The following is a 24,975-nucleotide window of genomic DNA, read 5'->3' on the forward strand; positions in this document are numbered from 1 at the left end:
ATTTATATATAAAAATAATTTTTCTTTTAACAATCAGTTTTAGAACTACGCAGTACACAAAAGGGGGATAGACTTGACACCTCAAAAGTGGGTGGAGAAACAAAGATCATTCTTTGGAATGCATGAATAGTTCAACATGATATTTTTGTAAGTTTAGGTTTATGAAACGAGGAATAGGATATGTGATTTATTTCTGCATTTCCCTCCTTTGTTTGCTTAGCTCTGCTGGTGATTTAACTCGGAGAGCATTTTGTTTGGCCATCACACTGTATAGTGTGTGATGGCCTCTTCTCCCTCTTCATACAAAGAGGAAAAAAAACTTTGCGTCATATTGTTAATTGGATATCACTCTATTTTATGTAAAAAAAACACATGGCGCTGGTAACAGTGATACAGATGTTAACTTCAGTGCGACTTTTCTCTTTTTCTAAAACAGCCCACACTTCTTTCAAAACATGTGGTGAAAGAATATAACCCGTTTACACAAACATAGAAGTATTTTTCCTGGCACTTTTCACTGTGCATTTGTTCGTATTTAAACACTAACTGGGTTTATATAATATTGTTTCTTTGTAAACTTTATAGGAATTATACTTGCGTACACATTATAGGCAATCCTACTTATAATGTATTTTACTGGTGAATATTTTTCCTCAAAAACCTTTATTGACAAGTATGGTTATACAGTAACAAGCATACAACCCCCCCCCCCGAGTCGGCTGCAACCATTGTCAACAAGTATACAGGATGAGTCAGTTACACAGCTCTTCAGCCGACAACCCGGGGGTCCGGCGGCGATTAAGCAAACATGTCGCAGCAATGTATTTTTAATCACAGGAGAAATAAGGTCTTTTTCTTTTATGTTTTTTAGAAAAACAAACCAACCAATAAGAAAGAAAAATGTAAGTAACTATCGAGGCAAAACATAAAGCTTACACACAAGTGTTCCTCCGGGAGGGAAAGAACCACATCTAAAAGGATCTTATACAGCAACTATTGAAGCTAAAAAGCTATAGGGAAAGAAGGGGGGAGGGACAGGGGGGAAGAGCAAGCAATCAGTGTATTGATGAAAATCAAGACCAGAAGGAACATCTGGCTAAGGGGATTGAAACACCTCCGGTGGATTCACAAAGGGGGGAGTACAGATCTCTCCACGATACTGGTTCCACTGATTCCATATCCTTCCCCACTTCTTAGGCCTGCCCCGGGCAACATAGACCGTTTTTTCTCGAAATATGCACCAGTCCATGTTTCTTGACCAGGCAGACAGACTAGGTGCCCTTGAGCATTCCCACAGTTGTGCAATGTCACGTTTGGCGACCATATTCCCTAAAGTGGCCCATTGTGTCTGAGCCACATTGTAGTCATTGGGCTCCCACACATTCAGAAGACGCCTGCGGGCCTCAGGCAAGATCTTAACACCCGTTACTTCTTCCATGACGCCATGCACACGGTTCCAAAAGGATACTACCGCTGGACATTTCCACAGAATATGGAGGAAGGTACCCATCATTCCACACCCACGCTTACACAATCCATCCACAGAGTACCCCATACGTAACAATCGAGGGCCTGTCACATACACGCGGTGCGGGATTTTCAATTGCACCAGTCGCAGACTGGCCAGGATTGCCACTTCCTTCGAGGAGGATATCGCTGCCTGCCAATCTTCAGCGTCCAGTTCCAGTCCATCGCTGGTTCAGGCCTCACGCAGCTGTAGAAGAAGGTTTATCCGGTCATTTATCAATTTCTTATATATAAGAGAGATCGTACTGTCCGGGACATGGCCGTCGAGCACTCTGTCTTCCAGGGGTGAGGATTCCGGAACAAGAGTGCCTGTCGGGAAGACCGAGCCGATGGCGTGTCGGATCTGTAAGTACCGGAAGTATTCTCGATCGCTAAGTTTATATTCAATTTGTAGCTCATCAAAAGTCTTTATCCTATCTTTCTGCCAAAGATCCCCCACCTTGCTGATACCAATGAGGTCCCATTTCTCAAAGCCCTTGGTAGTCCACAAATTGCCTAACCTCTCGGAGACATAGAGTGGAGTCGCTCGAGTGACAGTGTCTGACCAGCCCATAGCTGCATTGGCACTATACCAGTACCAGATACGCACCGCTACCTTGGTGGGCCCCGTTAACGTCTTGTCTGACCGCCTGGAATAAAGTGCCCTGTAGTAATTCCCGCCCGGAAGCAACCATTTATCCATGGCAAAGGCCGGGTTAGAAACTGGGCCATACAGTGCATGATTAACCGAGCACAGTTGAGAGGCCCAGTAGTAACGCCTGATATCAGGCAACGTTATGCCGCCATCGTACCAAGGCAGTGTGAGCTTAGCCAGGGCAATCCGGGGACGTCCGGTCCACAACAACTTTCTTTGGAGGCTCTCGATCTCATGGAAATAGCTGGTGGGCACTAGGTCAAGAGTGTTTTGGAGTGCATACAAAAATCTAGGCAGGGACATCATTTTGAAGAGAGCTGCCCCAGGGACAGCAGCAGCCTACACCAAGCTTTCACATCGGCCTTCAAACGAAGAAGCGGGGGGAGCAAGTTGCGCTGATACCTAACGGCAGGATCACGCGAGATATATATACCCAAATACTTGAAGCCGTAAGGCGAGATTTGTATCGGGCAATTGCGCGGCACGAGAGGCGTATCGTCCGTGAGCGAGTAGACATAGGACTTACTCCAGTTGATCACTAGACCAGAGTTCCTAACAAAGGAGCCAAGGACATCGAACAGTACTCCCAGAGATTTCCGAGAGGAAGTGAGATAAAGGAGAATGTCGCCTGCATACAATGAGATGCGGTCTTCAAAGTCGGGGGTCCACCTGATACCCTTAAGTGATAGTTCCCACCACAACCAGGAGGCCAGAGGTTCCAAAGCCAAAGCGAAGAGCAGCGGGGACAGGGGGCACCCTTGTCGCGTACCTCTCCCGAGGACAAAAGACGCCGAGACCCTACCATTAACGACCACCTGAGCCAGGGGCTCTTCATAAAGTAGCCGGACCCAGCTAATGAATACCGGTCCGAAGCCAAACTTCGTAAGAGCCGCCCATAGGTACGGCCATTCCACTGTATCAAATGCCATGGTGGCATCTAGGAAAACCAAAATGGCCGGTTCACGCAACGTCTCCGCCCTCGCCAGAACGCCGTGTAGACGACGTAGGTTCAACGCTGTGTTGCGGGCTGGAATAAAGCCAGATTGATCTGGGTGCACCAGGTCCCTAATCACTTTAATCAATCGATTCGCTAACAGTTTTGCCAGGATCTTAGGTTCGGCATTAAGAAGTGAAATGGGTCTATAGGAGGTACACAACTCACGGGGTTTCTCCTCTTTATGTATTACGGCGATAGACGCCAATCTCTGGTCTCGGGGAAGTTAACCCTTCTCCCTGGACTCCAAGAACATCGAGCGAAGCTACGGCGCCATTTTGTTCGGACACAACTTGTACAGCTCGATGGGTATGCCGTTCGGGCCTGTAGCTTTCCCGGAGCGAATGGAGCGGATAGCGAGCGCTACTTCATCGGTGGAAAATTCCGCCTCCATAAGCTCTCTGTCCGAGTCGGACAAGCTAGGCAATGCGATATCCCTGAGCAAAAGATGCGAGTCCTCCTCCGGCCTATCAGAGACCGGCGCATACACCGCTCGGAAATGACAGGCAAACTCTTCCACGATCTCCAGTGGATCTATCACACGTACACCATCCACACGTTCAACAACCGGCACCACTCGATTCAGTCTTTCTTTCTTGTCCAACCATGCAATCAACTTCCCTGCCTTGTCGCCCACATCATGCAAACGGCCCTGTTGCTCCCGACTTATGGCTTTCGCAGCATTCGTCACCAAGGCTTTATAATCAGACTGTTTCAGTTGCAAAACATGTACCTTATCTCGCGTGACCCCGTATTCAAGATCTGCCTCTAGAGCAACAATGTCAGATTCCAACTGCTCAACCTCCTCATTATGGCGTTTCTTTGAACCGGCAACCAGCGATTGCGTCTGACCCCGAATAACAGTTTTAAAAGCTTCCCACAGGGACACAGACGAGGACACCGATCCCTCATTTTCGGCAAAGTAATGGTCGATAGCCTTAACCACCCCAGCCCTGGTCTCCGGAAGACGGAGATGCCAGGGATTGATCAGGGCGACCCGGCCCCCGGTACCCAGATGGAGATCAATGAGTATCCATAGCGGGGAGTGATCCAAGATGCCTCTGGGCAAATGTCGGACCTCTCTCACCGATACAGCCTGGGCTGCAGGCATGAGGATGTAATCCAGTCTACCCAAGCTCCCATGCGCCCCAAGTTGGAAGGTGTACTGAGCCTGCCCGGGGTGAAGCATCCGCCAACAATCAACCATACCAAACGTTTCCAAGAAGCCACCAAGGCAGGACTGCGACTGCGTGAGAGCTCTGGCAGGATGACTATCTTCCGAGCTGCTAACAACTGAGTTGAAGTCTCCTCCAACCACCAAGATCCCCTGAGGAAGCTACAACACCAGTTTCCCCAGGTCGGCAAAGGTGGTGGTCTGTAAACCCGAGGGAACGTATATTGAGAGGATGGAGATCGCCTTCCCCTCCCACCTACCAATTATGGCCGCATACTGTCCCCTATCATCCAATACCGTGTCATCAACCTCCAAGGGGAGGGAATTTCAGACCCTAACACCGGTCCCTCTGGATCCCGAGGTGGACCCCGAGTGTGCAACCAACCTGTAGCCCCTCCGGTTCATAGCATGGAACGTGTTCCCCCACCAAGTGCGTTTCTTGCAATAATAAAGGGGAATGGCGTTTCAAGTATTGAAGTACTATCCCCCGTTTTATCTTGTCCCCCAAGCCGTTGACGTTCCAACTCAAAACTCTCAACCCCCTATCCCCCATCCCATAAGTAGTGGCGGGGTCCCCCAAACCCCAGGAAGGAAACACAGATCACAATATGCAACAATGCGCAGCCTCTGAAACAATTCAAACAGAAAGAAAGAACACCCCCTCCCCCAAAATGCCCCACACACACATCCCCCCCACCCTGCACTCCTGCGATAGTACAAAAAACCACCCCAATTTGCAGTGTGCCTGTCGCCCTACCCTAGAAAACTAATCTACAGGAAGAAAAAGGAGCACCCCAGGAGGAGGAAAAGCCCCAATCCCCCCGCCGCCCCAGAGTTTGCGTAGTGAAAGTGTCATTGACCCAAAAAGAAAACGAACCACCGCAACGCGGTACGGTTGTTGCACACGCCGGTCTCTCTACTCCTCCTGGTCCTCTCGGCCTCCCTCTGCGCCTCTGGATTGCTCCGCATTGTCCCGTTGCGTCGACAAAGTGTCCAACCAGTCACTAACCACCTGTGGCATATCAAAAAATAGCACACGTTCATTATGTTCGATACGTAGTCGGGCAGGGAAGAGCATGGCATACTTCATGCCCAGGTCTCTCAGTCTACGCTTCACCCCGGTAAAACCCATTCTCTGATTCTGCACCGATTGAGTGAAGTCGGGGTAGAAGCTGATGGATGCATTCTCAAATTTGGTGGGGCCGTTGGTCCTCGAGGCCTGTAAAATGGCGTCCCTGTCCCTGAAGTTGAAGATCCTTATGGGTCGTGGTGTAGCACCCTGTTTGCGTCTTCCGCCCGGAACTCTATGGGCACGCTCCACCGCAAAAAAAGTTACTGAGGCCCTTAGGGGCGAGATGGTTTAGAATCTGGTCTTCCACAAGGATATCCGTCGATTGATCGGCTGAGGACTCCAGAACTCCGACGATGCGAACATTATTGCTCCTAGCGCGGCTTTCAAAATCCTCGAGCCGGCGGGCATACTGTTCACTTGAGTTTCGTAAGGTCCGGACCTCGGTCTGGAGATCGGAAACGTCGGTGGTGAGACTGGCAGCTTTTGTATCCAGCGACTTGACTCTCTCGTTAGTCTTAGCCAAGTCCGCCCTAATCAAACTGACATCCACAGCCACTGTGTCAATCTTGGCGGCCAAAGTTTCATATTGTTGACCCATGGATGACTTAATGCTCGCAATGGCGCCCATGACATCTCGAAGAGTCAGCTCTTCCGTTTCAAGGGGGCCACCACCAAGGTCCTCCGAAGTTTTGCCAGTTCCGCTGGGTGAACCTTTGTGGCGCGCAAATCGGTCCATAATGGTGGTTTGAGTAATGCCACCCCGAGACGTGTTCTTGGTCGTCCGTTTGTTGCTGTCAGCTTGCCCGCCATGTTGGGCTGCGCGCCCCTTAGGGGCTTTTGGGACCTGGTGTAAATGGCTCCCCACAGAGAGAAACAGCGAAAAATCAAAATGATGGGCGCCGGCGAAGAGCAATTAAGCAAGTGAGCAGATGGGCCGGCTAGATCAAGGGACAGTCGTCTCCTAGCCGTCGTGGGCAGGAAAAATCGAAACCGAAAGTAGACCCCGGGTAGCTATCTCCTTCCATACGCCGTTGTTGTTCAACTACTCCCGGGATGTTTCGGATGCCCAAGTCCCTGGATATCTCACGGTGTAGGCCTTCAGACTTCAGGACTGAGTATTTCAGTTGTTCCGGCGTCTGATTCAAATTTTGAAAAAGGCCATATAGGTAAGGAGAGTCACAGCTACAATAACCTGTTGTTAGAAACAGGATCCGTGACAGGATAGATGTAGGAGGCGGCGAGGGTTTCGGGAGCTCTCAGCTCATGCGGCCATCTTGGATGCGCGCTAAGCTCCTCCTCACTGGTGAATAATTTGCATTCACATTAATCTTGTGCCAGCGCTGCATAGGCTTCTTCTCCAGGGACAGATGAAACACTGTGCATGTTCATTACTGTGGGCACTTTGCGTGTTTATATATTAAAGCATGCTTTTCTGTTTTATCTTGTCGTTTGTGTGCCTTTCTTCTTCTAATATCGCCGAAACACTTAGTGGATTTATTACTGTGCACAGTGTGTGTGTTTTTATAAGGCATGATTTCTTTTCTTTCCAAATACTAACAAAACACTCAGCGGTTAATTATTGTGGTTTAATTACACTTAAAAAGGAGTCCTGAGGATTTGTTTGTATTACATTTTTTAAAATGATGGTTTTACCTTTATAATATGCTTTCTTTGTAATAAGGTGGAGTCTCCTATTTTGCAGTTTGTCTGTTTAAAATAAAGCATGCTTACTAGTTTTAGATCTTTTGACTGGGTGTGAGTGTTTGATTGATTGAGATGCTCCGTCCATCACCACCCCCTTTTGTACCGCTTTTTGCCGCCATAAGTGTGGCAGGGTATGCTCAGACGTGAGTCCCTTGCTCACTTTGCCACTGGATTCAAGCAAGCCGGGCTGAAGAAGGCTGGAATGCCAGAAACCGGTCCTCGGAAGCTTGTTTCCGGTCCAGGGAAGACATGGCTTGGCAGTTCGGGCTGGACCGTTCCGATGAGGCACAGGGTCAGACTGATTTGCATATAGCCATGTCTGAACTGGGGTGGCAGAGTGGGCTAAAGAACGGTGATGGATTAAACCCAGATCTTTTGACTAGGTGTGAGTGTTTGATTGATTCAGATGCTCCGTCCATCACCACCCCCTTTTGTACCACTTTTGGCCGCCATAAGTGTGGCAGGGTATGCTCAGACGTGAGTCCCTATCTCACTTTGCCACTGGATTCAAGCAAGCCGGGCTGAAGAAGGCTGGAATGCCAGAAACCGGTCCTCAGAAGCTTGTTTCCGGTCCAGGGAAGACCTGGCTTGGCAGTTCGGGCTGGACTGTTCCCATGAGGCACAGGGTCAGACTGATTTGCATATAGCCATGTCTGAACTGGGGTGGCAGAGTGGACTAAAGAACGGTGATGGATTAAACTCAGATCTTTTCACTGGGTGTGAGTGTTTGATTGATTCAGATGCTCCGTCCATCACCACCCCCTTTTGTACTACTAGTTTTAAGGGGTACAAACAACAAATGCTCTTTACTAGCAACTACAAAGGCCTTATTAACTTAAGAAACAAGTTTGATTCTCTGTTGGAAACTTCCCGTCTCCTTGTTAATTGGACCTCACTCCATGATTATATAAGAAAAGACTACGTGAAGCTGGTAACAATGATACCTATCTTAACTACTGTGTCATATTTCTTTTTTTTTTTAATATATACTAGTAGAGACTTCTTTCTAAACATGTGGTGAAACAATATAACTCCCTTCATGGGACCACCATGCGATCTCGATATCCCGTACCATGTCAGTCAAACAGTTGTGCAGAGCTCTTCTACCATTGTTTAAAGAACCACACTATAAACGTATTGTAAAATAAAATAATTCATGCATTCAGTTTAAAAGGATGGACAAGCTAAAGCATTTTGTATGTGGAAATATATAATGATCTTTGTGGATTTGGGGGTCTTTTGGGGGACCACCAAAGGTGCAGGGTCACCCTATAGTCCACAGGTCCCGAATACAAACTGAGACCAATGCTGGAGCCAGAGAGAAAGGATATTTATTACTATCTCATGAGAGAGAAAGCATCAACAACAGACACCCATAGCTGTCTGAGGAGGCAGTCTGCTGAGTGCTTTGGTTCTGCACCTTATATGCCCTTTATCCCCACCCTGTGCATGCTAGGTGAACAATAACAAACACCAATAATTTACAGACATACAATTGGTCAGTTTTGATACAATCAACAGGTGGTGGCTGTTTGGCTCCTGCAGGGCATAGGTGAAAAAGGCATGATTATATGTCAAACAAAGGTTAATCTGATAAGTCCGCAGATGGTAGTTGTTGGACCCCTGCAGGGCACAGGCGAGAGGAATGATTACACAGCAAGCAGAGGTCAATCTGATAGGCCTGCAGATGGTAGCTGTTGGACGCCTGCAGGGCGTAGTGTACAGGGTGAGGACGATGAACATATGTCCGACTGGTTGAGCTTGGGCTCGTCAGTTTGTGGCAGGCCAAAACACGAACCGTGGGGAGCTCCAGAGTGTTCGTGATACAGAGAGAAGGTCAGTCATGAAGGGTATAGCACAAAATGGCGGAGTGAATGGCAAGATAACAGACCTACTTTTCCACAGTCCCTCCTTTTGCCATCGGTGAAACCATTTTTTTTAGTCCATTGCAATGTTCATCAACAGCTGTGTCTCGCGTTCAGTCTTTATTTTATCGTTCTTGACCTGTGCATTTACGGGGACTGACTTGATAGCATTTGCGCAGAGGCCAGAGAGTGGGGGACCACATTGAAGGCAAAGACAACAAAAGAGAACCAGGGCAAGAGGTATCGGGATGATCATTAGAACCTTCCATCCCCATGTCAGCAGAAGTTGCCATATCCAAGAAACAAGGGACCATGAGTCTGTATCTTGATGGAGGTCAGAGGCTATTTGATGGAGTGCAGAAATAGCCTCGTAGACAGACGATGAATGATCCGGAACATACACGCAACAGCTGGTGCCGATGATGCGGCATGCTCCTCCGCGGTCAGCCAAGATGACATCAAGGACCATGCGATTTTGTAGAGTGACAAGTCATACTGCTTGGAGCTCCGCAATGTTGTTGGCCAAAATACCAGCTGTGATGTTGGCGGTGGATTCCATGATTCTGGTGAGGTGGCGAATGGCTCTGCTGTTTGCCATTGGTCCCCAGAAGGAAAGGATGCCCTTTATGGCATCCAGGAATTGTTGAGAGGTTGTGTCTGTTTGTTCACCCACATCGTTGCTGCGGCGGGCGCGATGATGAAGAGGAGAAAGCAATGTAGACAGGGGTAATGAGGAAAGCTATGTAACATGTGCCTCCCCAGTTCTCGTGAAGCGAAGTGTATGCCTTTGTTCCACACATGAAGTAGGTGTTTGGGGAGGCAACAAGGGGCGGTGGAGAAGTTGTATTCAGAGTTGTTGTCCTTGCACAAGAGCTATCCCCAACGTACTCAATACCTAAGCCTCTGATGCACATTAGTCCAGGAATGCGAACAACAGCTAGCGGTGGGGTCTGCTTGGTGGGTATCCTTGCTTTGAAGCTGGAGAAACGTATTCTACTGGTAGAGTCAAATACCAGCATTTCCTCCTTCTCATACTCTGACATGCGTGTAGAATTGTTCTTTGGACAAATGGCATTGCCCGTTTTGTTGTGCTAGAACTCATCTTGCAATTGTTGGAGAGTGATGTTGGTAAAGGCTGCGCAAGAGGTGTGTATAGAGTAGGAGTGAGGGAGGAAGGGTGTTATTTTCCATGGAGTGAGGCAGGAGACCACAGACCGAACAGTTTGTTTGATTCAATACCTCATTATGTTGATTCAACTTTTGGATGAAGGTGTTGTTCCAAAACTCTTGTTGTCTATTTTGGAGATAAGGGGACAAGGAGACATGGGAGTGCTCAGGAGTCGTGGCATCAGTGGGCAAGATGGTATCCTTGGCTGGTGCCCCTTCCTCTAGGATCCAGACGAGGATGACGAAGAAAATAGTGAGGAGGAGAACTGTCGTCAAAGCTATTGACTTGTTATTATGCAGTTTGTTACATAGTGCTATCTTCTTGTTGGAAAGTTCCATGGTTTCGTTGTTTGTCATAATCAGTCTTCTTTTGGGCTCTACAGCTGTTGGAGAGTACGCGTCACCGGTAGATGGTGGTTGCTTCTCCTGGCTAGTCTTCTCAGTACTCCGCCACCTGTTGTACTAATCCACTCTTCCAGATAATACTACCGCCCTGCGACTTTTGGCTCACCTCCCCTGTCCGGTCGCTGGAGCTCCAGAGGCCGTGCGTGGGCGGAGGTTGTATCTTTCTTTAGTTGGTACTGTGTTATCTTTGAATAATTCCAGTTCTGGTTCTGGGAGACCACACACAGGGGGGTCGCACGTTAATACTTCCTTGTAGGTGGACAAGGGAGGATAAGTTGAGTGATGCAGGGGATCTTCCGGCAGTGCACAGCATGTATCCAGGATTTCTTGCCTTCCACTCGCAGGGCCGTTCTAGTGGTCGGAAGGACTGGCAGGGGCCCTTTCCACTGGGGTTCCAGCGTATTCTTTCGAGCGAAATTCTTTACCATAACAAGATCCCCCCGGTAGGATGGCATGTCCCGGCCCGGTGGATCGATCGGGCAATGCTTCCTGGACCTGCTGATGATTGGAAGACAAAGTTTGTGTAAGTACGGAAAAATAATCACTCAATAATTCACAAGGGGAATCAGACAATTTGGTAGTGGGGGGTGCTCCCCAAATGTTCATTTGCAGCCCAAAGACCACCTCATATGGAGTTGATGAGGTGCAGGAATGCGGGACAGGTCTTATTGATAGAAGGGCTAGTGGTAGCGCATCTGGCCATTTCAGCCCATGGTTTCTATTTTTTTGGCTAGCTTGGATTTCATTGTGGCATTATATCTTTCCACTAGGCCTGCTGATTGGGGGTGGAAGATGGCATGACATTTTTGTTGAACCCCTAATCCTGATAGTATATGCTTGACTATTTCTCCAATGAAGTGACTCCCACTGTCACTCCATAGGACTCGGCAAAGGCCGTAGCGGGATAAAGAATTCCTTCAGCAATATCTTGGCGGTGGTTAGGGCAGTGTTGTCTCTGGCCGGGTAAGCCTCCACCCATTTGCTGAACGCACAAACAACCACCAAAACATATTTACGGTTGTTGCATCTTTCCATTTGGATATAATCCATTTGCAGTACTTCAAAAGCTGATGTGGGGATGGCTTATCCTGCCTGTGGTACCCGGGTCCTTTTTCCTACATTGTAGCTGAGACAATCCAAACATTGTTGGACCAGTCTGTTGGCAGTAGACCGGAGTTGGTTGTTATCCCACACTTCCTGTAATATTTTAGTCATAGTGGCAGCATTGGTGTGTGCTGGCAAATGTGTCCTGTTCAACAATGGGAGGAGATACGCGTTTGGTAATTTCCGAAGTTTTGCATCTTTGGATCGCTAACAATTTTCTTCATCAAGCATGCCCTCCTTCTCCCAATTTTGAAGTTCTTCTGAGGTGGCAGTGGACTGGATGTCCCGGATCTGTTGTCTAACATTATGCCACTTCTCTGCTTGGGATTTTACTATATACATAGGGGTATGTATTCTTTCCTGTGCAGTAGCCCGGGATGTCTCATCTGCAAAGGCATTTCCTAATCCTATTTCGCCTGTTACCTTCTTGTGTGCGTTGCATTAAAAAATAGCTAATGTTCTGGGTAGTGTCAAGGCTTAGAGCAATGCAGTGAATAAGTCACCATGCTGAATGGGCATACCATGTGATGTTAAGAACCCTCTCTCCTTCCAAGGAATACCAAAACTGTGGGCTACTCCAAAGGCGTACTGGCTGTCAGTATAGATGGTGACAGCGAGATCCTGGCTAAGGATACAAACGTGGGTGAGAGCTATAAGTTCTGCGGCCTGGGCCAATTTCTGAGGTATGCTTGCAGTCTCAACAATGGTATTGGTAGTAGTGACAGCATAAGCAGCAGATGTGGTACAGTTTGATAGTTTAATATAAGACCCGTCCACCCACAATTGGCCATCATGTTCCGTGAGAGTGGTGTCTTTTTTAAGTCTATCCGTCCCTTAGTCTGTTCTTCTGTTTGAAAGAGGCAGTCATGTGGAATGTTTGGGATGTCAAGATCTGGTGTGGGCAGGAGTGTGGCAGGATTCAAGGTCGCACATCTCTTTAGCGTGACATGGAGTGCTAACAGCGTAAGTTCATATCCTGTTAGTCGTACACTAGTGAGGTGTTGTGTCTTTGTCTGATTCAGTAATTTGTCGATTGCGTGGGGAACTAATACTGTCAATTTAGATCCCAACACAATCCCTTCACTTTGTCTGATAGAGACGGCTGCTGCTACAATCGCTCTAAGGCAAGAGGGCAGACCTCGGGCATCAGTGTCTAGAGTGGCCGAAAAGTACGCGCATGGGCATTGTTTGGTGCCGTGAATTTGGGTCCGGACCGAGAGAGCACATCCTGAACGCTAATGGGTGTAGATGCAGAATGGTTTAGAGTAATCGGGTGTGCCAAATACTGGAGCAGAGCAAAGAGCGTGGCGTAAGTCTTGAAAGGCTTGGTCGTGTTCATATGTCCAAGGAAGAGATGTGGGTGTGTCTTTTGTAAGCAAAGCAAGGAGTGGCTTAACTATGAGGTAAAAAATCGGTATCCATTGGCAACAAAAGGAAGTGAGACTTATTAGTGCACAAACATCTCTTTGGGTGATGGGAGAGGAAAGGTGTAGTATTGTTTGGATGCGGTCAGGTGTGAGAGTACGCCCCTCCTTAGACAGCAGATGGCCGAGGTAAGTCACCTGCGGTCTACAGATCTGTAGCTTATTCTTGGATAGCTTATGGCCCTGTGATGCCAAAAAGCGTAGTGTAGTATGAGAGGCGGTGCGAGTCAGGGCCAGAGTGTCTGCAACCAACAGAATGTCATTGACATATGGATGAGAACAGCGCCGGGTGTTAACTATATCTGGTTGAGCTGTCGTTTAAGGGCCTGGCTGTAGATGCTAGGACTTTTGGTATACCCTTGAGGACACCGACAGAATCTGTACGATCTATTTTTTATGGTGAAACCAAAAAGATAGCGTGAATCAGGATGTATTGGTATGGAGAAAAAGGCATTTTTGAGATCTATTACTGTGAAGGTGGTAGCAGTTGAGGGGATCATTGTCAATATAGTTGTTATGTCAGAGACCACAGGATATTGTGGGACCACTATTTTGGTAATTGCGCGAAGGTCAATGACATAACTGTATATTTTCTCAGAAGTGGACGTACGTTTCAAAACTGGAAGGATGGGGCTATTGCAAATGTTAGACTGAACTTCCTCAACTACCCCAGCTGCAATCATATCCTGTACTATAGTCATGAGAGCCTTTTCTCAGTCGGAAGACATTTTATACTGAGGGAGGCGAGGAAGTGGTGCATTCTGTTTTACTGTTATGTGGATAGGATTCATCACAATCTCCCCCACGTTGGTGTCCGTTATGGCCCACAGGGTGTCCGGTAACTGGGACACATCCTGCTGTTCGGAATCAGTGAGACAATAAAGGCGAGATTCATAATCAAGGGCGCAATCATTAACAAACAGTATGACTCGTACATTCTGAGGAGAACAGCGAATGTTGGCTCTGAAATGCTTTAAGAGATCAATGCCCATCAAATTGTCTGGCCAGTTTGGGGAGAGCAGAAAAGAGGCCATCACTGCGTTCCCCTGTATGTCGAGGGGCACCTCAGTAGAAAGGGGGTTGGTTGAGGGCGTGACGTCAAATTCTACAGAAGTGACTGATAAGCCAGACAGGGGTGCCCTAGGAATCGGCTTATGTGAGAGGGCACTTCTAGAGGTCCCTGTGTCGACCAAAAATTTGCCCTGAGTCCCAACCACTAAAGCTATGACATAGGGGCCTGATTGATCAACTGGAAGTTCCACTGGTTCCTTTCCCTGTCCCTGGCTGTCTCATGCAAATTCATTGTCGGGGAAGCGGTCAACTGAAAAACCGAGTGCAAAAGCCTGTCTATTGTTATCAAAGAAATTGGGGCGTTGTCTGTTGGAGGGTGGTACTCTTCCTCTACCTCTACTCAGTCCCCTTCGCCGGCCCATTGCATTTCGCTGTAAAAGAGGACAATCTGCGCACCAGTGGCCAGTTTCGTTACAATACACGCATTGGTCATGGAACAGAGTACGTGGGGGTGGGTGTGTTCCAGCAGTCACAGCATATAATTATACTGTGGACCTCTACCGTTTTCTCCCACTCTAATGCTTATTTGAGAAAGCATTACTTTTTCTTTGAGTTCTTTTCTTTTCTCACCTTTTTCTTCCTCTATCTTATTCTGCAGATGTTCATAATATTGGGCCATAGTCAAGGTCTGTGTTGGTGTTGCAGCAGGCCACAGGCTTTCAATACTCTGTAACCTTGTGGAGATGGGTGGCAACAATCCTTTAACAAAAGTCTGAACTAGTAAGTGTCGACCTGTCCCAGTCATCGAGTACTGTCCACTGTATTCAATAAACCCCTGGCAGAGGCGGGAGAAGTAGTCCGATGTAGTTTCCTCAGATTTTTGTTTACAAGCAGTGATAGCTGTCCAATCTACTTTTCTAGATGGAATTGTGGCCTTCAATTTCTTTATTATGTTACCTGGCAACTCTAAAATAGCTTCTGCAGGATTTTTACCTAGTTTTCTGTCCCTATCCATTGTCGTCAAATCCTCCCACTTATGTTTGAACAAGGCCTCATTGTCAACTTTCCTTATGGGTCTTGAAATATCTGGGAGCAGAATTAACCCAAAGAACTGATCTATGTCAGTCAGTGTCATCGTATTAGTGGTAATAACCGTGTCCAGCCCTTCGTTGGATTCTTCCGGGGGTCAGGCAAGTCCTTTTTGAAAGCTAAGATGTCAGCTCGAAGCCACGGAGTGTACACCCAATTATATAATGTCCTACTTTTGGCATCTGGACTATCCAATCCCTCAGTGGGGACAAAGACTGGAGCTGCTTCCTTTATTGGTACCATACGCCCTCCAGTCACACCCTCCATTGCTAATGGCTTTTCCTCATCCTCCTGGTCTCTCCTTAGACCCTCCATCATTTGTAGCATGAGTGCTAACAAACTGTTGCTTTCCTCAACACTTCCTCTGCCCTCTGTCAACTTGTAGGAAGTAACCCTTTTGAGGTGGTGCATAGGCCTCATAGATAGCACAGATCTGGCTAGAGGTGTAAAGATCCTCCAGGCAGGTACGAACTAGACCATCAAAGGCCTGTTTCAGTGGAGATGTAATGGGGGGTGTGTGGCATCGAGCAGAAGATGTGGCCTCGGGGTCAGTTTGAGCGGGAGGGGCAGTGGGATTGGGAGGTAGGGGTTGGGCATTTTCAGAGGGTATATTTCCTTCGGCCGGCCGTGGGATAGGATGGGGAGGGACATGGTACGGTGTTGGTAATGGATGGAGGAGAAGCTCCTCTTCATGGGGGTCTGCTCGTGCTAGTGGTGTATGACGCACAAGATACTGAACAGACGCAATTAACCTGTGTTTTCTGCACGCCCAAGGTTGGATGCAACTCTTTCCTGCTGTAATTCTATTAATGCCAAACATAGCTTGTCGCGACCTTCGTCTTAAGAGCTGCATTTCTACAGCCTCAATTTTGTGAGATTCAAAAGAACCATATATGGGCCACTGAGTCTCTTTATCCTTGGACGCGTATTTATGCCATAATGAATTATAGATTATGGGAGAAATACCATATTTTATGTACATATCCTTACTTGATGTACTTTCCGGGGAGCCGGCTGACTATCTTCCAACACTGTCGGATCGAGATATACAACAACCAAACCATTGTGCAAATTTACTAAACGCGGGCATGTTTTTCTATGTTAAAAAACGTCTCTACAAATTTTCTAGTTCGGACAAAAAGTCCACATTACCCGCCCAATATCACTTTTTGCAAAGAGAGACTTCTTACCGAACAAAACCAGATAACCAAACAAATAACAAAAAAGGTGTTGCAAACCAGCGACCCTATCAGTATCCTATGTCTCGTTCTCCAGGCGGTCTCTTTACTGCAAAGATCTTCCAAGTCTATCGGGGGTCCGAGTCAGGACGGGAGCCACTTGCGGGGGTCTTTTTGGATGTAGTGAAGGTCGGGTGGTGGCTAAGAGGACGAGGGTCTTTTTCGCATAGGCATGCCCCACCACCGTCCATTCAACTTTCTTGTCGGACCCCTTGACCGGGCAACCGCTTTGCTGATCGGACCTACGTTGGGCGCCAATTGTGGATTTGGGGGTCTTTTGGGGGACCACCAAAGGTGCAGGGTCACCCTATAGTCCACGGGTCTGGAATACAAACTGAGACCAACGCTGGAGCCAGAGAGAAAGGATATTTATTACTATCATGAGAGAGAAAGCATCAACAACAGACACCCATAGCTGTCTGAGGAGGCAGTCTGCTTAGTGCTTTGTTTCTGCAACTTATATACCCTTTATCCCCACCCTGTGCCTGCTAGGTGAACAATAACAAACACCAATAATTTACAGACAAGCAATTGGTCAGTTTTGATACAACCAACAGGTGATGGCTGCTTTGCCCCTGCAGGGCATAGGTGAAAAAGGCATGATTATATGTCAAACAAAGGTTAATCTGATAAGTCCACTTATGGTAGCGATGAGGCCCCTGCAGGGTGTAGGCAAAAAGCATGTTTATACGACAAGTAGAGTTCAATCTCATAAGTCCGCAGATGGTAGTTGTTGGATGCCTGCAGCCCTGCAGGGCACAGGCAAGAGGAATGATTACACAGCAAACCGAGGTCAATCTGATAGGCCTGCAGAGGGTAGCTGTTGGACGCCTGCAGGGCGTAGTGTGCAGGGTGAGGATGATAAACATCTTGGAAACTCCCTGTCCGACTGGTTGAGCATGGGCTGGGCAGTTTGTGGCAGGCCAAAGTACGAACACGGTGTGAGCATCCGTGCAGGAATGTGACAGGTCAAAAGGGGAGCTCCAATATGCGGGTTTTTCCGCAGTATAATGTGATGTACTCTTTAATCTCTTGTCATAGCGGCCAGCCCGAAGGGGTTGTAGGCAGACGCTGTGTACTGTGCATTTGATAAATAAAGGTTTAAAAAAAAAAAGGGGGAGCTCCAGAGTGTTTGTGATACAGAGAGAAGGTCAGTCATGAAGTGTATAGCACAAAATGGCAGAGTGAATGGCAAGATTACAGACCTACTTTTCCACATCTTGTAAAATCTCAGTACAGACCTGTGCTATTATTGTATCCGATACTTTGCGACCCATACACATGTACTGAAAGTACATTCCTAATGCTTTGTGTAGTATTTCTGATCGAAATTAACATACACTCTGCAAAGTTTATTTTCATAATTCTAATGGGATGCGTTTATTATTCTTCATAAGCAATCGCTCATTTTATTTCCTCGTTTGACGTGGGAAGAACAAGCAATTAGCAGAGGATATTTATTCTATAATCATGATTTGTTCAAAGACCTATGTTATCTCCTTTTCCACAATGCCAAGATGTATTGATTTTCTGAAATTGCATTGTTGACAAAATTTGATCTAATTACTTTCCTAGAACGAAAAGTATTGACAAGTGTTTCTTCAAGCACAATTTTTAGAGAGCGACACGTGCATTAGAAGCATGTAGCAGTGAAAATGTCAAAAGCGTTAAATATATTTGTATCAATGATGAAATAGTGTGTTGTTTGCTTATAGATCTAATATTTACTTTAAAAGTGCCCATTTTAAGCTCAATATGGTGCTTTAGTCTCCCGCTCAAACACGTAAAAGGGGAATTAAGTGAACATGACCAAATTTAAATTTTCCTCCTACTAATTCTCAGGAGCGACCTGAATTTCCACACCTCGCCTTCCTCCCTCCCGAACCTCTGCTTTAGGATTTTCCCTTGCCCAATTCTTATTGCCCCTCATCTCTGTGGATACCCGTCAATCTAGAAACTCCACTTGAATTCTCTGCCCTCGCAGACCCCGTAGTGAGGGAGGTGACAATAAACATAAAGTGCCACCAAACCACCCCAGAAACCCCAACCCCTTTCCATCTCTCCAACCTTAAACCCTAGGACACTCACTCCTTCTCCATCACCTACCCTCACAACCTTTCAGCTAATGCCACCAAAATCTTTAAGAACAGACTAGTTAAGCAATACCCTGAAACACCTATAGCTGACCTCTACCATAACTCTTCCAAAGGTAACTCACAAACGGATCTTATTTTTTACACCACCCACCAGGCCAAATGGAGAAATAACCTAGCAAACCACCAAGAGTCACCAAACCACCAACATCCCTTACGTCCAAATATTGGTAATCTCCATGTCATCGACCTTCAAAATCAACGCCACCATAACCGTATACAGAAATGGCAAAGTCCTGGTACAAGCCAATGACTTCAACCTTCCCCAATTTGACCTCGCCTTCCCCAAGCTGCGAAACTCCATTTCTATCCCTTCGAACTATTCAACCACTTCCCAACCCACCTCCCAGAACCAGACCCAAGAAATGACGCTCCTGAAATCTGCAACAAACTCTCAATTAATGAACTCCTCCGACCAACCCTCCACCCCATGCCATATCCCTCTTTTCCTCCACCCATCCCACATCAAGACACAACTCCCTATCTCACACCCACACCCGCTCAATACACTTACCCTAATCTCCCTACCTGCAGAAACACTAACACTTGCCCAATCCTCGTACAAAAAAACACCAGTATACTCACTCGAGAAGCACTCTCCCCACTGTCCCCCACCTCCACCCATCCAAAGACACATATGTCACCTCTTCCCGTAACCCTACCACCCCCACCCTCTTCCCCCAACCTATACCTCCATTCTAATCTGCCCCCAACTCCTCTCCTCCCCCTAACCCATAACCGATGGCAGTACTAACCAAATGCCTTACATGTATAGAAAAACAACTCCACACTCTCTTATCAGTGAACCCTATGCACATAATATCCACAACTGATATCCTATCCCATCTCCATTACCAAAACGACACAATCACTCAGGGCATAAACAAAATCCTTCTCAACACCAAAACCCCCTCTTTTCCAGCCCAATACTAACAACTCCCCTCCCTCATAAACATCAGTGAGCCCTCTCAAGTGCCCAATCCCCAGACAAACAGCTGGCACTCCACCCATCTCAACATCCATTAGCACAAGCCGAAAAGAGCGAAACCTGAGATGTCCTTCTGAGAGGCAATGAATCTTGCTAAAACCTACGACCCCAGAACAACCCAAATCCTCCCTTCCAACATACAGGTAATCACCGGAATTGGCAGACCCAACAACCAATTTAAGACTACAAGACTTCCCTCTCAACGCGCAGTCATGTCCCAGCCCCCCCCCCCCCCTCCACCCAAAACCATTCCATCAGCTGCAAGGTCAACTGCATGCTTGTTAACTGCAGATCTGCAGTCAAGCATGCAACATAACTGGCTGATGTCATACTGAATTACGACATTGACATTACGTTCATCACCGAAACCTGGCTCAATGAAACATCTTTTTCCGACCCATGACCTACTAGTTCCCCCCCCGGTTTCTCCATCATTAAAAAGGACAGAATAGACCAACGCGGCGGCATTGCCATCATTCTTGAGAACAACATCAAAATACCTTAAACCAAATCCTTCCCTACTTTTGAATACCTCAACGCCAACCTAACAGGACAAGACAACAAAGTAACCAAATGCCATCTCATCTACCACCCTCCAGGAAACACTCTTGCATTTGGAGAACAACTATCTGACCTACTTACACACTGCTCCCTATCCAACTCTGACAACATCTTCCTAGGTGACTTCAACCTACACTGGAACAACAGAAAGGACGCTTTCATACAGTAACTAAATGAACTCCTTCTCACAAATGGGCTCACCCAATACTTCAAGGGACAAACCCACAACAAAGGCTCCACCTTAGATGCAATCATAGCCAAAAACAAAATAATAAGCATCAATCGACTATTCAGACCACCACATCATTCTGTTTAACATCAACCAAATTGCAGCTCTACCACTCAAAGCTCAGACTACCCATCAATGGAGTAGAAACGTCAATCCCATCCCCCTCTCTGACCTCGAAGAAACAAAAACATCACTTCTCCTGCCATCCACAGACAACCTTAAATCAGTCAAGCTCACTACACTGTACAACAGGACGATGAAAACGGCACTTGATCAACTAGCCTCCGTGAAATACAAAAGGATCAGAGACATCCCTTCCAGAGCCTGGTTCAACAAAGACCTCAACTCCGAAAGAAGAAAAGTAAGAGCCGTTGAGAGACTCTGGCGAAAAACCCATCCACAACCAACCTCTTCCAACTCGGAAGAGAACACAGAAACAAAAACCACATAATCAAAGAGAAAGCCTCCTTCTTTCGAAGTGCACTGGACAAAGCTAAACACCGCCCCAAAGAACTCTTCAACAGCATCCAGAAACAGACCTCCAAGCCCACCAAGTTTAAATCCTCCTGCCTCCAAACTACAATGTAACAACCTGGCCAAATTCTTCAATGACAAAATCACCAAAATTGAGCTCTCCCTAGACCACCACCTTCAATCCCAACCCAGCAAGTCATCACCCTTAACCCTATCACTGCGGCGGCTATTCCTCCGCAGTGCTAAGGGGGCGGGGCAGCCGCGCGGCGGCCGCATGCTGGTGACGGAATTGCTCCATCACCAGCGTCGGTTGCGCTGTGCTTATGACGGAGCAGTTCCGTCATGGCCCGCCCCGCTCAATGGAACGCTCAGCGCAGGCGCGGAATTCGCGCCGCGCAGGCGCTCCGAGCGGGCCATGACGGAACCGCTCCGTCATCAGCACAGCGCCACCGCAGCTGATGACGGAGCGGTTCCGTCATCAGCAGGCAAGGGGTTAATGAAACCAAACCCAGCCCCAGTTTACTCCATGATCTCCAAAATCGAGACCCATCTCCTGGCGACCTCCAAAATAAACTTATACCCAGGAACCCCTCTTCTCCCAAGAGTTCGAATGACTTCAAACCTCTCTCAGAACAGGACATTTCCAGAGTGATTGCCAACTCCAAACCCTCCAACCACTATGCAGACCCACTAACTGCTTCCTGGCTAAGAATCTCAACCGCACCCTAACCCCACTGTGGACAAAGGTCATCAATAGTTCTCTAAACAACAGACTAATGTCCGACTGGCTTAAAGAAGGACAAATCACCCCACTACTAAAAAAACCTGATGCTAACCCGAACTATCTCAAAAACTTTAGGCCCATCAGCAACCTTCCTTTCCTAGCTAACATCTTCGAGAAATGTGTTCTCTCCCAACTCAACCAACACCTGGAATCAAACAACCTACTTAACTCACACCAATCTGGTTTTAGGAAGGGATGCAGCACAGAAACCGCTATACTGAGTATAACTGATGACATTCACAACTCCCTTGACTCTAACCGATCCTGTCTGCTTGTCCTCCTCGACCTATCGGCGGCTTTTGACACATTGGAGCATAGCTGCTTTTAGATGCCCTACAAAAGCATATCGGAGCAGAGGGCAATGTTTTTGCATAACCGATCCCAATTCATAAAAATCAAAAACTTGATGTCTGACATCTCACCCACAACCTGAGGTGAGATGTCAGACTCCCCCACACTCTTCAACATTTACATGGAACACCTCACTACCATTCTAAAACAAGCAAATATCACCTATCCTATCTATGCTGACGACACCCAGCTGTACCTCGAAATAACCTCCCTTACAGACATCCTCTGACTCAACTCTACACTCTCATAGGTAGAAAATTGGCTAAGCCTCAACCACCTCAAACTCAACCAAGAAAAAAATGAAATTTTTGTTTTCTCCAATCACGACCAACCCCCTCAGATCCATGAATCGATAAACAGCCTTGACTCTCTAAACTGTAAACTTACCCCAGCAAGCTCAGCTAAATCTTTAGGGATCTCTCTGGACACAATACTTTACATGAGCTCTCACATAAGCTCCACTGCAAAAGGTTCCTTCTACAGCCTAAATCTCCAACAAAATCAAGCCTTTTATACCCCCTAATAAACCTAAAAATCGCAACCCAAGCTTTAGTTCTGTCCAGACTTAACTATGGAAATGCAACACTAACTGGGGCAGCTAAAACACACATAGCCCCCATGAGAACCACCCTAAACGCAGCAGCAAGAATGGTCACAGGCTCCAAGAAACACAACCACACCACCCCTGCATTGCAGGACCTAAAATAGCTACCTACTGAAGCAAGCTGCTGTTTCGAAACAGCCTGCCTCACCTATAAAGTCCGACACACAGGCAAACCGGATTTCCTCGCAGCCAAACTCACTAAAGCAGGACAATCGAGAAACCTAAGAAGCTCCAACTCACTCATAATCCCCCCAAAAAATCCCTCTCCCGCTCTTTCTCGAGGAACGCCCCCAAAATCTGAAACTCTCCCTATTCATATCGGGACTAACCCCTCCTTCAAGAGTTTCAAGAGAAAACTAAAAGAATTTCTCCTCAAACTTCATCTCTATGCCTCCGGACAATACCCACCCTATTTTTGTTTCTCAAACAATGTAACCTCCAATATCTAGATGTGTCATGGTACTTGACTGTCTATGCTTTTATGCATGTATGCTGTTGTAAAGTGCTCTAATACCCCTCAGGTCATGTAAGTGCTATATAAAACTCCTAAAATAAAAAAGACATAAAATAGAAATAGGCACTTGGACGAAATTCACACTGGTTTCACCAATCATCGAAATTGTTTTATACTTAGAATTTTCTATATACTTGATACATCCTCAACAAGACATAATAGACCTGCTTTACGAAATCGTAATCAGGGACAATCTAATTTATGCTTACATGGTTCAGAAAGTATGACCCTTCAGTGAAATGAGACAAAACAAGCATGAAAAATGCATGACTTTCTTTAGATTGAAGAATAACTGCATGATATTAAACTAATAGATAAATGACAAACCGGCCTCGGTCTGACAAGACAGAAAACTGCATAAAACAAGAAAGTGCTTTACTAGCAACAACAATGGGCTTAAGCTTAAGAAACAAATTTGGTTCTCTGTAGAAATGGACTTCACTCCTTGATTACATCTAAAACTAGCATTTGCAATGCATTGGGTCTCACATTTGCGAAAGTATAAGCTATTGGCATTGTAAATGACAATGCCTTTTATTTATCTGTTTTCAAAACCAACACATAAATAAAAAGTATCTTAATTTAGAATGCCAAATGCTCACAAATGCGAGACCTATTGCATTGCAAATGCTTGTTTCAAAAGCTTCCCATTGCCCCTCTTTTACATGTCTTGTTGTGTAATACTAAGATGGGAAAAGATTTTTGGTAAGGTAAAGACGATCGCACAGCTAGTCCAAGAACTCTAGTCAGCAAACATGTTGTTGGTTTTCTTGATCAAACAGTCAAAAAGTACAGGGACAGAGATAGAGTGGTCATCATAGTCATGGACTTGTACTTTCAGTTTCCATGACAGCATGGCAGGAATGAGATACCACAACCAATACCATATGTCCTTTGCATTCCCTACTACCCTTTATCCATTTTACAGCCTAGCCCTTCCCTTATCCCCCTATTAAGAGAAACACGTTTGTGGCTAGCAAAATGAATACCTGATTTTTAAAATATTGTCAAGCAACAAACAAAGTAACACAAACCTCCCAAAGTGAATACTTTCAATAGCAGATACTGATAGATAGCTCACCTAACTATGGTGAAGTATTGCTGTTTGTCCCGTGTGCAAAATAAAAACTTAGGTGACTATCTTGTTTCTAAAATGGGTGCTTTGTGTTTTTCTCTAGACACACAGGCCACCAGCAGTGCCATCATTGCATGGACATCCGAGGTGGCAATTATTGGATCCCAACGGATATTATGAGCCTGAGATTGTCTGACCATATCGTGTTATAACGAGGCATTCAAATCCCATCCCATAACCAGTATTCTATCTGGTAGTTGTAGAAGGAGATCACTCAGCCCTGGTGTTAGAACTGGCTATTTCTGGTTGGCTAAGGCTGACGCCAAAGCCAGGCAGAAACCACCATTCTAGTCAGGGCAAGGGAGTCACACGCCAAGATAACCCCTGCTCACCCCCTTGGTAGCTTGGCACGAGCAGACAGGCTTATCCCAGAGGCAATGTGTAAAGCATTTGCGCCAGCGCACAACAGCAACAACATCCTAGGCACACCACAAAAGGAACTCCACACAAGGTTATATAAAAATAACTTCTGTATTGTAAAAACACATCCAATGATTTATGCATCATGTGTGTAAAAACACACATGATGCATAAAAACATTCAGAGGTGTAGGGAAGGAAAAACACATGATGCATAAAACATACATTCAGCGGTGTAATAACAAGGCACATGATGCATCAAAAACACATTCAGAGGTGCAGGGAAGGAAAAACACATGATGCATAAACCAACACATTCAGAGGTGTAAAATCAAGGAAGACACATGATGCATAAAAACATTCAGAGGTGTAAGATCAAGGTGCGTAATCATATTAAATGCATTACATTTCCTAG

At 46.4% G+C, this 24,975-nt stretch overlaps 1 protein-coding gene across 4 annotated transcripts in view; it reads left to right on the forward strand.

The window, feature by feature from the left end:
* Window positions 1–24,975, forward strand: part of BLVRA (biliverdin reductase A) — a 274,998-nt gene that overhangs the window by 129,497 nt on the left and 120,526 nt on the right. The window lies entirely within an intron of this gene.

Source organism: Lissotriton vulgaris, chromosome 4_1, assembly GCF_964263255.1.
Source record: "Lissotriton vulgaris chromosome 4_1, aLisVul1.2, whole genome shotgun sequence".
Classification (NCBI taxonomy): domain Eukaryota; kingdom Metazoa; phylum Chordata; class Amphibia; order Caudata; family Salamandridae; genus Lissotriton; species Lissotriton vulgaris.